Source organism: Aspergillus heteromorphus, assembly GCF_003184545.1.
Source record: "Aspergillus heteromorphus CBS 117.55 chromosome Unknown BO70scaffold_7, whole genome shotgun sequence".
In the NCBI taxonomy this organism is placed as follows: Eukaryota; Fungi; Ascomycota; class Eurotiomycetes; order Eurotiales; family Aspergillaceae; genus Aspergillus; species Aspergillus heteromorphus.
The window spans coordinates 598373-612214 of record NW_020290412.1 but is presented as its reverse complement, the minus strand read 5'-3'; positions in this window follow the sequence as shown (position 1 = coordinate 612214).

The window sequence follows — 13842 nt, the reverse complement described above, 5'->3', positions numbered from 1 at the left end:
GATTTATTATTAAATTCTAAGATAATTTTTATTAAACTCAAAAAGTTTTAAGATATATTCTCTATAAATTCCTCTTAACAGCTATCTCCTCATGGCCCTGCAGATCATATTATTAATATTAAATCTAATAAAATATCTTCTTATAATCTAATATATCTCTTATCCGAAGCCGAACTCAAGATTCTATAAGAATATATTAAAGAAAATCTAAAACTAAATTAAATTTAATCTTCAAAGAGCCCTGCTGAAGTCTTTATTCTCTTTATATTTAAGAAAAATAATAGCTTATATTTTTATATAGACTACAAAGATCTTAATAAGATTTCTATCAAGAATTACTATTTTTTATCTCTTATTTTAAAGATTCTTGACAGAATTTCAGAAAGTATCTATTTTTTAAAAATTAATATCAAGAATACATACTACCAAATCTATATTAAAAAAGATAATAAATAAAAGACAGTATTTTATATCTAATACAGCCACTTTAAATATACAATTATACTATTTAAATTAACTAATATTTCAGCAACTTTTTAAAATTATATATATACTATACTTCGAGAACTTCTCGATAACTTTTATATAGTATATCTAAATAATATCCTTATCTTTTTATCAGATAAGAAATCTTATACAAAGTATATTTATTAAGTTTTAAAAAGACTTCAAGAAGCTCAGCTCTATATAAAATTATTAAAATATTTATTTTATCAATCCCAAGTTAAATTTCTAGAATATATTATTAACTCTGACAGAGTATCTATAGATCCTCGACAGATAAATAATATTATTTTATAATTAATTTTTAAAAGTTATTATAATATCCAGATCTTTCTTAGATTCTGCAACTTTTATTAATAATTTATTTAAGACTACTTTTATATTATCTTGCCTCTTACTTCTTTACTTCATAAAACAACTAACAGACAGAAGCTAAAAAAGATTTATTTAATCTTAATTAAATAGATTACTTTCCGCCGCCTTATTACTGTCTTTTAATAAGTATCTTTACTAATATATTTTAATCCTACAAAACCCCGCTGTTTAGAAACTAATATATCAAAAAAAAAATAAATAATATTCTATCCTAATCTAATATTAAGAATATATTCTATCCAGTTACATTCTAATCCTATAAGTTCTTTAATATCAAGCTAAACTATAATACTCCAGATCAAGAGCTATTTACTATTATTTACTCTTTTAAATAATAGTAATAATATTTAGAAGACACTCCTCAAATAATTAAGATCCTATCAGACTATTCAAACTTATAATCTTTTATATATCAAATCTGGATTAACAGAAGACAAGCTTAATAGCTTATAAATCTAATTTTCTATAATTTTATTATTAAATATAAAACAGAGAAATTAAATTTAATAAATAAACTCTCTAGAATATCTTCTGAATCTTAAATAAAATCTACTTCTTAAAAGAAACTATTAACCCTAATTCAAGCGCGATTTATAGGCGTATTATCTCTGACAATAAGAGATCTTATTAAAAAAAAAATCTAGTTTAAATCTCAAGATACACAGGATTACCCTGAATTTGATATCTATATTATATTAAGCTCAAAAAATCTCAATAATCAAGTTAATATAGAGACAGCTGACTAGGCTGCTTGAAAGAACTTATCTTAAGAAAGATTTATTTCCCAATCTACAGTATTATAAGTATATACCGCGGAAGTTTCGTACTCAAATATATATAATTCCAAACTTTAAAAGATAATCTTATATTTACAGAATAATAATTCAGAGACATAATAATAAAAAACTATTATTTAATAAAAGCAATTAGATTAAAAGTATTAAACTATTAAAACAACTAGTTATATCTATTTCAAAAATCAATACTATATTCCCTCTTCTGAGATACTATATTAGACACTTATTAAACTATACTATAACAATCTGTTAGCAGAATACTTTAAAAAGATTTAAATAAAAGTACTGCTATACAGAAAGTTTCACTAAAACAGATTACAGTATAATATAGTCAAATATATCTGAACTTATTTAATATATCAAGAAACTACTGCTCCAAAGCATTAATTATATAGCAGTCTTAAATTATTACCAATTTTATTATATTTTTTTATCAAATTAGCAATAGATTTTATTACAGAGCTGCTCTTTATTATCTAATATAGAAAGACTATTGATATTATTCTAGTTATTATTAATTAATTCTTAAAATACTGTCTTTTCTTTGCTGTTCTGTCTATAATAACTGCCCCAGATCTTATCAAACTATTCTATAAACAGATTAAATTGATCTTCGAACCCTCAAATAGAATTATATCTAATCAAAAATTAATCTTTATCAGCAAATTCTGATCAAATTTAGTCTATAATAGCTATATAATCTTGAAGCTTTCGACTGTATTCTATTCTTAAATTAATAGCCAAATAAAATAAATAAACTAAATACTCAAACACTATTTTTAATATTACTCCAGCCAGTATAATACTAACTAGTTATTAATTCTTTTAAGTATTTAATTCACCTGCAATAACGCAGATAATATAATTACAGACTAATTATCTTATAATATTCTTTATAACTTTTTGCCGGACTTTTATATCAGAATCAAGATTAATTCTCAGCAGCAAGAAGTCCCAGCGATATAGAATAAAATTAAGAAACTTAGAGAAATAAGAGAATAGCTATAAAAAATATAACAAATAGCTATAAAAAAATAAAAAAAATATTATAATAAGCGCAGAAAACTATTTTACTTTAAAAAAAAAAATCTAGTTAAGCTATTAACTCAGAACTTATAACTCAAAGAACTAAGAAAACTGACTCCAAAGTTTATAAAATCCTTTTGAATTTTTAAATATATTAAATCTTAGACATATCGGTTATATTTACTTGAGAAATATAAATAAATCCACAATATATTTTATATCTTCTTGTTAGAATTATGGAATATTGAAAAAGATTATAAAGAACCACTCCTGATATCTAAGCTAGATAATAAAGATAAATAAAAAGTTAAAAAAGTTAAAGACTATTAATACTATAACAGTCAGGATTACTATCTAATTAAATAGAAAGAATAACTGAGTGAGTATAATTAATAAATTTCTAGTAAAAATATAGAGAATACACCCGAAGCTATAAAGTAATACTAAAAATATTATAAGAAGCATCATGCGTTAAGAAGATAGGAGATAATTATTAATAAATTACTTTATATTCTCGAGGAATAAGCTACAGGAATATTAATCTCTTGATATTTCTTATTAATTATATTATCGCGGATTAAATATACTAATAGATACAAAATCATCCTGCTATAAGATAGTAGAAGATATTCAAATATATCTAGTTATATTTATTATCTATTTACAAGACAAACAACAACAATAACCAGACTCTCTTATTATAACTTAGAAATATTCACAAAGAAAATAGACTTCAGAAGAAGAATATAGAAATCTATAATTAATTTAATAATACTATTCTTATTATCCAAAGTCAATTTATTATTATTAATATCCGGATATTAAATATATATTATAGCTCTTACTAAATCAAGAAAATTCCGCAGAGCAGAAATCCAGCCTATATATCTCAGATTACCGGGCAGTAAATATAATAGTATTTCTATTTTATAGATATAACAATTCTTCAGCAAAGCGCGGAGGCCAGAATAAGAAATTAACTGTACTAAAAGAGTATAATAAATCTTAATAAACTTAATATACTTAACAATAAACTCCTAACAGAATATTAATAATAAAACCACAAAGATCTTATTCTTTAATTATAATAAGAACTTACACACTTGATAGTCTTAATACTCTTTAATAAAAATTCACAAGCATAGATATTCTTTATACTATTAAATATCTTTGTAAAAATATAAATCTCTTCGCGGACAGTCTGCTTAATATTATTATTCTAATATTCTTTCTCTAGAATCAGAGTGGTCTATTTAATAATCTTTATAAGATCGCGAGTATTTTCTAGCAGATCAGTTACAGGCTCGAGAGATATTAATAAATTATATATATATAATACAGAGTATATAAAATTTATAGAATCACAAGTCTTCTTTCCCGCGAAACAGAAATAACACAGAATAGATATCTTTATATTTAATAAATAACTAATATTATACAAAGCATTCTTCTTAAAATTAAAATTATTATTTATATATCTCAGACAGTGCATGCAGAAGTTATAACAGGCTTTGATAGAAACATCCTGCTTAAGATATATTATTTTCTTCGCCATCGCAAAGTAATCAAGAACAAGATTAATATCTGATAAAAAAAAAGATAATAGTGATACAGTATAGATAGAAACAACAAAGATCACGCGAAACAACAAAGAAATATAAAAAAAATAATTATAAATCACTAAAGAAACAACAATCACAAAGTAGAAGAAAAGAAGAAAGAGAAGTAATATAAGAGATTCTTTTGTTTATACTTCTTCGCAGGGGATCCACTTATATAAATATAATATAAGAGATTCTTTTGTTTATACTTCTTCACAGAAAATCCACCTATATAAATATAACTAAACACTTATAAAGCTATACAGAAACAGCACATGACCCTATTTATACTATATATCCCGCGAGTTTTCTATCTTTTACTATCGGATCCCCACTGTTCTGAATCAGAAATATATAAGACTATTCTTAATATTCAAGCCAGGTGGCTCGTCCCAGCAAAGAAAAATATTATTTATAATAGAATAAACCAGCTATCGGGATAAAAATTATCAGAATAATATATTATAGTAATTATAAGAGTTGTGTTATTAGAATAATATATTATAGTGATTATAAAAGTTATAAGATTATTAATAATAGTTCTATATCTCTCTGATATCTATAAAATACTAATCTCTCTGTAAGAAGCTACTGATTCTTCAAGAATCAGTCTATCTTATAAATATAGGCTATCTTTATTATTATCAAACAAATACACAGTGTTTCATGATTGATTTCTTACCTAGTCAACAGGCTTTCTACCCTGACAAGTAGATCCTATCACAGATATCTTAATCTAATCTTAACTATACAGTTAAAAATTTTTTATATCTTAATCTAACTGCCAGATTATGGTCAGATTAAGATTAAGATATAATAATCAGATTAAGACTAAGCCACCTCAGAGTCTAGAGTGGCTTAATCTGACTATTATATCTTAATCTTAACCTGGCCATAACCTGATGATTAGATTAAGATATAAAAAATTTTTAATTATATAGTTAAAATTAGATTAAGATATAATTATTACTATAATTATTTATATCTATTAATTAAAAAAATTAAATATAACAGATAGATTAATAACCGCAGATTAATTTATAATATATATATTCTTCTTATATAAATAATATATAAAATATAATATATATTTAATTATAGTATAAATATAATAATATTCTTTAAATATAATCTACTGCTTAATCTACTTAACTAATTATTTTAAGAAATATATTATATTTTAAAAAAGACTTTTATAAAATTTAATATAAAAGAAATAAAAAAAATATAAAATATTTATTTTTTATATTATTTAGAATAATAATTATAATAATATAAAAATTATAAAAACTAGATCTTTATCTTTATCTAAGTATATATAATAATTAAAAATTTAGATAAAACTAGTTTTTTTAATTCTAATAATAATTTATTCTCTAGATTATCTTTAAGATTATTTATATTCTTATTTTTATTAATATAAAAAATAATAATTATCTTATTCTTTTCTTACTTCTTAAATATAAAGATAATTAAATCTAGATTAAGATTATTAAATATATTCTGATATTTTTTATTTATAATAAAATAATTAATATATATTTAAAATATAATTATTTTAATTATATTAAAATTAAAACAGCTTCGGCAATAGTAGCAGATATCTTAAGAATTATTAAAAAAATATTTAATATTAATATTATTAATTATAATTAAGAAAAAATCTCTAATTATTTAATAAAAAATAGAAAATTAATTATAGTAAAATTTTTAATAAATAAAAATATTAGTATATTTTATAATATCTAAAATTATATTAATTTAATTAAAAATATTTTAAGAAGCTATATATTTTTAATATTTAAATATATCTTAAGTTCTTTATATATTTTAACTGCAGATGAGAGTCTCTAATATTTAGAGATAATAGATATTATAAAAGATCTTATTTAAATCTAATAATAATTTAAAGATTATTAATAATATATTAATTATCAGATTTTAATTAGAATAGAAAAAAAATATCTTCTTAAAAATAATTTAATATTTATAATATTAATTAATATTATTATTTAGCTATATATTTTTTTTAAATTTCTTAAGCTTTAATATCAGATCTAGAATAATTATAATTATATAGATATAATCTTTTATTTAATAAATATAATAATAATATTTTTAGAGCTTTTAATATATATTATATAAATTCTTAAGAATCTTCTTTTTTTAGAGTATCTGTTTTCTTTCTAGTTTATTAATTAAGTAATTTAGATAATTAAAGAGATTATTATAAATATTATAAATCTTATTAAGAACTTTTCTTAAGAAGTAAGAACTTTTCTTAAGAAGACTTTATTGAACTTTCACTTTCCCATACAAATTGGGTGCAAAAGTGAGGTGAAAGTAAAAGAAAGATAAGAGAAGTAAAAAATAAGAAAAATTAAAGATTAGATAATTAAATAAGAACTTTTCTCTAATTTCTTAGAAAAACTTTACTAAACTCTTATTTTCTTATATAAATTAAGTATAAAAGTAAGATAAAAGTAAGATAAAGATAAAAGAAAAATAAGAGAAAGATAAAAAAATAATAAAAAGAATTAAAAATTAGATAAATAAAAAAAAAACTAAAAGCTGATTTAACTTAATTAAAACTTATTAAAAAACTAATTAAAAATTAAAAGATCTTTTTATTTATATTTATAGTCAATTAATTATTAAAAGTATATAAAAATATATAAAATTATATAAAAATTATATAAAAATTATATAAATAGAATAGAATCAAGAATAATAGAATTAGTAATTAAATAAAAACTAAAATAATTAATAAAAATAAGATCTTTTACTCTGCTATAGGATAGATAGAACTTAGAATTATTAATTTATTAATTAATAATCTAAGATAGCTAATTAATCTAAGACTATAAATTAATAAATCTTAAATAGTAAACTAGCAAGTCTATTTATATTATTAATATATTTTTATAATTTTAATAAAATAAAATATTAGAAAAAACTGAAGTAAATAAATTACTAAAAATAAAAAATAATAATAATAGAATTTAATAAATTATTATATTTAATTATTTAATAAATTAAGTATATTTTTAATTAAGAAACTGCTTAGTCAGGCTATCTGCTTGTATTTTATTAATAAATATTTATTAAATATTAATTATTTTATTCAGAACTTCTTATCTTAACTAATAATTAATAATATTAATATATTTCAGACTAGTTTAAAAAAAGAAATTCTTATCAGTAAAAATTTTAACTATTTAATAATTATTATATAATATAGAGAAGTATTAATTAGAATTAAATTCTATTTATTTAAAAAATCTTCTTTATTAAAGAAATTATTTAACTATAATAATTAAAACTAATAATTTAGCTTTAGTAATTAAAAAAATTATATAATACTATTTCTTACTTAATTAATTAATAGAATTATTAAATAAATAAATAATATATTTTATTAAACTAGTATAATCTTTGATTATTAATAAAACTAATATTATTAATTATATAAAATAAAATAGAGCTAGAGCTAAATTTAATAGTTAAGTTCTTTATTTTTTTTAAATAAAAAATTAAATAATTTATAATTTTAAGATATTTAAGACTTAGATTAATTAAATATTCTAAAATTAACTAATATAATTTAATAATATTAAATCTAATTTAAATTATAGAATATAGAGCTGATTCTACTTTCTATTAAAATTTATAAATTTAATTAATAATAATCTAATAAAGTAGATTCTTTACTAATTTCTTACTTAAAAATAAAGATTTAGAACTTTTTTTTTATTCTAAATTAAATTTATTAATAATCTTATTAATATAGTTTAATAATTAAATTTATAACTTTCTATTTAGATAATTATATAAGATTTAAATATTAAAAAATAAATTAATCTCTTTAAGATCTTTGAATTTAAATAATATTATTAATTCTTACTTAAATTTATTAAATTTTTAATAATTTAATTTATAAAATATATAAATTATATTATCTATAAAAATTATTAAAATTATAAATTTATTAATAAAGATATATTAATCTTTTTAAATAAATTTAAGTCTTAAAACTATTAGTCTCTGTTTTAGAATATTTTATTAAAAAAATAATAAATATCTTAATTTATATAGAGCTTTCTATAATAAAAAAACTATTTATTTAATTTCTAATCTAGAAATTAGATCTATATAGATTTTCTTTTTAATAAGATTATTAAAAAAGATAATAATTATATTTAATTAATTAATTTTTAAATTAAATATAGTAATTAAAGCTAAAAAAATTTATATAAATCTAGCTATAAAAATACTAGTATATATTTTTAATTAATTAAATATCTATAAATTTTCTCTAATATAAATTTAGATTTTAAAATTAGTTAGATAATCAGTTTTATTAAATTTATATAAAAATATTTATTTTAATAATAATACTTCAGCTTTATTAGTTTTATAAATTAAATATATATTTTAAATATTTAGAACTTTTAATTAATTAATTTTAGTTTTAATAGTCTGAGTAAATTAACTTAAAAATATATAATTTCTTATTTTTTATTAATTAATAAATAGAGATAAAAATAATAAGAAATTAATATAAGAAATTTTACTTTTATTAATATAATTAATTATTATTTAAATAACTTGAAGAGTAAGTCTAGCTCTTTTAAAATTAGAATTAAATAATTTTAAATAAATCTATTTCAGATCTCTAATTAATTTAATATCTAAGAACTTAGTTTTATTAATTAACTTATTAATATTTAAATTATTAATAAAAATCTAAGATAATAAAGAAGATAGATTAGATAATAAAAATAATAAATTCTTTATAATTATATTATTATCTTATCTAACTAAGATATTTAATTAATTATTTAAGATTATTAACTAGCTTAATTCAGCAGTTAACTAATCTAAGATTATTAATTAATCTTATTTTAATTAATTATCTTATTTATCTAATAAAAATTCAAATATTTATTTTAATATTTTTAAATTAGAAAGATTCTTATCTATATTAGATTCTTTAGATTTTTTAAAAATAGAGATATCTAATTATTCTAATTAAATAAAATTAACTAATTTAATTATTTCTTATTTTATTAATAGATTTTCTAATTTAATATATTATTTATAATTAAAATTTTTATTAAAAATAATATCACAAGCTAAAATTATTTTTTTAAAAATAAATATCTAGATTTATTAAATATTAGTTATCTAATAATTAATTAGATAATTAATTAGAGCTCTGGGCTCTAGTTTATCTTTTTTAAATAAATTATTAATTTAGATATAAATATATAATCTATATTTTCTTAAACAGAAAATATCTGATTTTCTAAATAATTATAAAAGACTTTTTTAGATAATTTTATATAATATTTTTAATTTAATTATTTATTTAATATTCTATTTAAAATAAAAATAGTTAAATTTATTATTTTAAACTATAAAAATATAGAAAGTCCTAAATTAATTAATAAATTTCTTATTTTAAAAATAATTAAAGCTTTAGATCTTTTTATATATAAATTTTACTCTGACTAATAAACTAATAAATAATTAATTAATAAATCTTTAATACTAGCTTAGATTAGAAAGATACTGAGATTTTGATTTTAATTAGAATAAAATCTCTTAAATATTATTTTAAATTAATTAATAATTAATTAAATTATATTAATAAATTCTAAAATATCTAATTTAGAAGTTAGAGCTTGCTCTAGATAAAATTTTAAATAGAAATAATAAAAATAACTAATATATCTCTATTTATTAATTTTATTTATTATATAAATCAAGTCTTAATAAATTAATTTAAATATTTAATTTTTTTTTTTAAATTTTTATCTTAAAATTTATCTTTCTGATTAATTAATTTTATATATAGAATATTTTTTATTTTAGCTTAGCTTATCTGAGCTAGTTTATTTTAATAAATTAATAATATTAATTCTCTGAATTAAATTACTTAGATAATTTAGAATTTTTTTATTAAAATACTTTAATTTTTTATATTATTCTTTAATTATTCTAGATATTATATATTAATATTCTAAGAGTTTAATTAGCTTAAGACTGCGAACTAATAAATTTAAGATAGTTAACTAATTTATCTTAATAATTAACTAACTTAATTTAATAATAATAATTATAATAAAACTAGATTTTTATTTTTATTAAATATAGTATATTTCTTTAATTTTCTTAATTTAATATAGTAGAATTTTATTTACTTATTTAAAAAATTTATTTTTTTTATTTAAAAATAATCTTTTTTTATCAGCTTTTATAGCTGAGAGAATATTTATATAAAATTAAAAAATATTAATTATTTCTTTAAGTTTAAAATATAGATTTTTTTTATTTAAATAAATAAAATAAAAAATAATTATTTTATAATCTTAAATAATTAAGATAGTATCTTCTATTCTTATTAATCTACTTTTATTTATAATAAAAATATAATTAATAAAAAAATTTAAAAAATTATAAATATAGCTATCTGAAGCAGTATTAAAAATTTATTAAAATAAATAAAATATTAATAATTATTCTAAATAAATAGTTTATTAATTTATTATTAAAAAGATTTTTTCTATCTTAACAGTTATTTTATTATTTTTATTAAATAAAAATAATATTTAATAAATCTGATAGTATTATTTAAAAAAATATCTTAATTTAAAATTATTTTTAAAAATATTTTTAAAATAATTTAAGATTTTAATCTTAGACTTTTATTCAGAATCTCTTAGTTTCTTATTAATATAAAAATAATTATTAAAATTATAAAATCTATTATTCTTATCTAATTTATATAGATAAGACTAATTCTTAAATCTTTATTTTTTTATTAATATTTTATTATTTTAAGAAGTTTATTTTAATTTAGTTATTAAAATAATTATTAAAATAGTTAATTTAGAATTATTTAAAAAATCTTAAAAGAAAATATAGCTGATTCTATTACTATTATTATTAATTAATTTAATAAATTATCTAATTTAAGAATTTAAATAAATTTAATTATATATTTTTTATATTATTTTAAGAAACTTAAATAGTTTTTTTTAATTATTTTTATTATTAATTAATTTTAATTATTAAATTATTATAAAATTACTTATTATTTTCTGAACTGATTTAAAAAAATTATAGATTATTTAAATAAAATTAATAATCTCATTTAATTTTAGCTTTATTATTTCTAAATAAATAAGCTTCTATTAAATTATATAATTTTTAATAAAACTTTTTATTTCTAAGAATTATAGTTTATAATATTTATTAATAATTTTTTTTATATAAAACTAATTAATAGAGATAATTCTCTTTTTTAGAATTTATAAAATTTAATAAGATTTTTTTAAATTAAATATAATATATTAATTTTATTTACTTAATATAAAATTTATTAATAAATTTAAAGAGACTAGTTCAGAGATAATTTTCTTTTATTTTTTAAATTAATAATTAAATTAATTTATAATTTTTTAATATAGAAAGCAGTCTAATTTATTAAGATTTATTATTAAAATAATATAATAATTAAAGTCTAAAATAAATATAATAACTAACTTAATAGAATAATTAAATTTTTTAGATAAATCTAAATTTATATATTCTTAGATATTCTTATTAATAATAAATAATTAAATTTAATTAATTTAAAGAAATTAATCAGATTAATTATTAAAAATAATAAAAATTTTTTTAAATTATTGTTTTTAAGATATAATAAAAAAATAATTAAAAGAATTTAAGAATTTAAATAAATCTTATTTTTTATTTAAAAGTTCTATAATTTTTTATATAAATTTTAAGTTAGAGATAAAATAAAAATAAAAAAAATAAAAGAATATAAAGAGTTTTAGAAATATTAATAAAGAATTAATATAAAAATATAATTAGATTTATAACTAAAAATTTTTTTTAAAAAATAAAAACTTTTCTTAAAAAGATTTTATTAAACTTTTATTAGAATAGCTAATAATTAGATTAAATTAAATTAATTAAAATTTTTATATCTAATTATTAGATTATAATTAGATTAAAAAAATTTTTATATCTGATTATAATATAGCTAAAAACTGAATAATTAATTATTTTAATTATTTTTAATATTAAGATTTATCTATTATATCTTTTTAAGCTTTAATATAATTAAGATATATCTAGATTAAATAATTATTAATCTAGCTATCTTTATTATTATCTAAAAATATATAAAAAAAAGCTTTTTAAATTAAAAAAATATAATTAAAAAAGAAATTAATATCTTTTTTATTATTATTTATTAAAAATAATAAGAAAATTCTAGTTATATTAATAAAATTCAGCTTTTTATAAAATTATTATTCTTATAATAAGAAATATATATAAAAATATATAATTATTATTCTATTTTAATTATATATCTTAATTATATTATAAAATATTAAAAAAATTATATATTAATTATTAATTAAAATACTAAAAATAAATATATTATTTTTATTTTATTATTTTTTCTAGATTAGATTATTTTTAGATTTATAAATAAAATATAGCTCAAAGAGCTATTAATAGAATTAAAAATAAATAGATAATTAAGAAGATTATAAATAATTAGATTATTAGAATAAAATAGATTAAATAAATTAAATAGATTAAATAGATTAAATAGATTAAATAAATAAAATAAATAAATAGAATATCTAGATAAAATATATTAGATCTATATTATAATATTATAGCTCTTATAAAAAATTTTATAAAAATTTTTTATAAATTTTTTTTATAAATATCTATTTTTTATTTTAATTTATTATATCTTAAGTAGTTTTATTTAAAAAAAGAAATTATTTTATAATTTTAAGCTTTAGATATAAATTTCTGTTTATTAGATTTATTATTAGATTTATAATTAAAGATTAAATTTTATTTTATTATTATATTAAGCTCTTATTTTAATTTAATATTTATTAAATAAAGTTTTCTGCTTTTATTTTTTTATATTTATTATTTATAAAATAACTTTAGAATTATAAATTAATTTTAATTATTTAATTTATTTTTAAAAAATATTATTAAGTCTTCTTCTTCTATTTCTTAGATTTTAATAAATTATAATAATATCTAAACTAAGATAAGCTTTTTAAGTTAGATTTTTTCTTTTTTTTTAAATCTTGAAATTATATATATTATAAAAAATTAAAAAATTATTTTATATTTAATTTTTTAAAAAAAGCTCTTTATTTTTCAGGATTAATAATAAAAAATAATTTTTTTTAAAGATTATATATAAATTTAAAAACTATTATTTTATTTTAATTAAAAAAAGTTATTAATAATATAAAATAGCTTTTAGAAAGATATATTATTTTTTAATAAAATCTTTTATATTTATTATATTATATATCTTTATATCTTATAATATTCAGAAATTAAAAACTCAGGAACTAGTTTTATAAGCTATTATTTTTATAAGAATTATAAAAAGAAATTATTATTAGTTATATCTAAATAAATAATTAGTTAGATACTAAATAAAAAATTATTATAGATATTTATTTATTTTTTTAAGA